Source organism: Micrasema longulum, unplaced genomic scaffold, assembly GCF_059751315.1.
Source record: "Micrasema longulum isolate JH-2025_06_02 unplaced genomic scaffold, ASM5975131v1 h1tg003152l, whole genome shotgun sequence".
NCBI classification, from domain to species: Eukaryota; Metazoa; Arthropoda; class Insecta; order Trichoptera; family Brachycentridae; genus Micrasema; species Micrasema longulum.
In genome coordinates, this window is record NW_028280247.1 from 9,664 (window position 1) to 12,500 (window position 2,837).

The following is a 2,837-nucleotide window of genomic DNA, read 5'->3' on the forward strand; positions in this document are numbered from 1 at the left end:
GACGTCTCGCCGGGAGGGGGCCTCGTTCTCGCATTAAAACTCGGCGAGAGGGTATAAATTATTTCTAAGTTTTAATTTTTTTTTTTTTTTTTTAATTTCACATTCACTTTCGAATCGGAAGGAGGAACGAAATAAAAATCGGCGGGGGTGCATTTCGGATCGTCGCTCAGTGAAGTAAACGAAAAATTTAAGTTTCACGCGGAGCGCGCTCGCGACCGCCGCGAGACGTCTCGCCGGGAGGGGGCCTCGTTCTCGCATTAAAACTCGGCGAGAGGGTATAAAATATTTCTAAGTTTTTTTGTTTTTTTTTTTTTTTTTAATTTCACATTCACTTTCGAATCGGAAGGAGGAACGAAATAAAAATCGGCGGGGGTGCATTTCGGATCGTCGCTCAGTGAAGTAAACGAAAAATTTAAGTTTCACGCGGAGCGCGCTCGCGACCGCCGCGAGACGTCTCGCCGGGAGGGGGCCTCGTTCTCGCATTAAAACTCGGCGAGAGGGTATAAAATATTTCTAAGTTTTTTTGTTTTTTTTTTTTTTTTTAATTTCACATTCACTTTCGAATCGGAAGGAGGAACGAAATAAAAATCGGCGGGGGTGCATTTCGGATCGTCGCTCGGTGAAGTAAACGAAAAATTTAAGTTTCACGCGGAGCGCGCTCGCGACCGCCGCGAGACGTCTCGCCGGGAGGGGGCCTCGTTCTCGCATTAAAACTCGGCGAGAGGGTATAAATTATTTCCATGTTTATTATTATTTAGTTTATGAATTATTCATTTATTTATTAGGGCTATGTATAGCGTGTGAGCTCGCCAATATATGGCAGTAAAATTTTTATTGTCTTTGAATTTCCTAGAGTTTTAACCATCGAAAAAAAAGAAGATTGCAAATAAAATCAACAGACAATGGAAATTTGATGTGTATTATTTTAATAGATTGTTTATAACAGAAAAATACATAGAGAAATATGCATTTTTATTTTTTGTAATAAAAACATAAAATTTCCATTGTCTGTTGATTTTATTTGCAATCTTCTTTTTTTTCGATGGTTAAAACTCTAGGAAATTCAAAGACAATAAAAATTTTACTGTCATATATTGGCGAGCTCACGGGCTATACTTACGCCATTTATTATTATTAGTTATTATTTATATCAGCTGGTCTCCAGCTGGTCCGACGGTGCGAGCGTCCACCTTCGCTTATGTTCAATGCAATTCGGACACTTGGCAAATTTACCACGTGTTTTACTTACTAACGGATATTGAAATACATTTTATTTATTTATTTATTTTATTTTGTTTATTAAGAAAAACAACAGCAATACAAAGAAATATACACAACATAATAAAAAAAACATAAAATAAAGCCAAATCAGTTTTTCACATAAATACAATTATAAAAATCCAGTTCAGTTAAATATCAATTATAGAAGTGCATGTGTGCGAGTTTTTTTTTGTGTGTGAGGATGCGTGTGTAAAAAAGTGGAGTGTGGTTTTGGTAGGTATGTGAATATGTGTGTGATTGTATATGGGTGTGAGGGTAGGTTTAAGGACAGGGTAAGTGTGTATTCGATATGAGTGAATAGAAACAATTAAAAATTATAATGTAAAAATATAAATATATTTTTTTTTATAACGAAACATAATTTTTTTCAAATAATAGTTTTTTAATTTGTAAATTATTTATGTAAATAATTAGAGTCCAGACCGTAAAAAATTTTACTGTCATATATTGGCGAGCTCACGGGCTATACTTACGCCATTTATTATTATTAGTTATTATTTATATCAGCTGGTCTCCAGCTGGTCCGACGGTGCGAGCGTCCGCCTTCGTTTATGTTCAATGCAATTCGGACACTTGGCAAATTTACCACGTGTTTTACTTACTAACGGATATTGAAATACATCATTTGAAAATAATTAGAGTCCAGACCGTACCGTCATGAGCGTTTTGGTTTTTCGACTTTTCACGATGAAAACAAAAACACTTTGAAAAACAAAAATTTGCAAAAAAAAAGGCGAACGCCCGCACCTCGCCGAACGCTGGTCTCCAGCTGGTCCGACGGTGCGAGCGTCCACCTTCGTTTATGTTCAATGCAATTCGGACACTTGGCAAATTTACCACGTGTTTTACTTACTAACGGATATTGAAATACATCATTTGAAAATAATTAGAGTCCAGACCGTAAAAAATTTTACTGTCATATATTGGCGAGCTCACGGGCTATACTTACGCCATTTATTATTATTAGTTATTATTTATATCAGCTGGTCTCCAGCTGGTCCGACGGTGCGAGCGTCCGCCTTCGTTTATGTTCAATGCAATTCGGACACTTGGCAAATTTACCACGTGTTTTACTTACTAACGGATATTGAAATTTATCATTTGAAAATTATGTATGTAAATAATTAGAGTCCAGACCGTAAAAAAATTTACTGTCATATATTGGCGAGCTCACGGGCTATACTTACGCCATTTATTATTATTATTAGTTATTATTTCTAAATTATTTCTAAGCTTTGAGCTTTGAGCTTTTTCCTTTTGGCTTTTGGCTTGCTTAGCTTTATAAGCTAGCTTTAAAGCTAGCTTTCAAGCTTCACGATGAAAACACAAAAGTGTTGAAAAAAAAAATTTGCAAAAAAAAAGGCGAACGCCCGCACCTCGCCGAACGCTGGTCTCCAGCTGGTCCGACGGTGCGAGCGTCCGCCTTCGTTTATGTTCAATGCAATTCGGACACTTGGCAAATTTACCACGTGTTTTACTTACTAACGGATATTGAAATACATCATTTGAAAATTACGTATGAAAATAATTAGAGTCCAGACCGCACCGTCATGAGC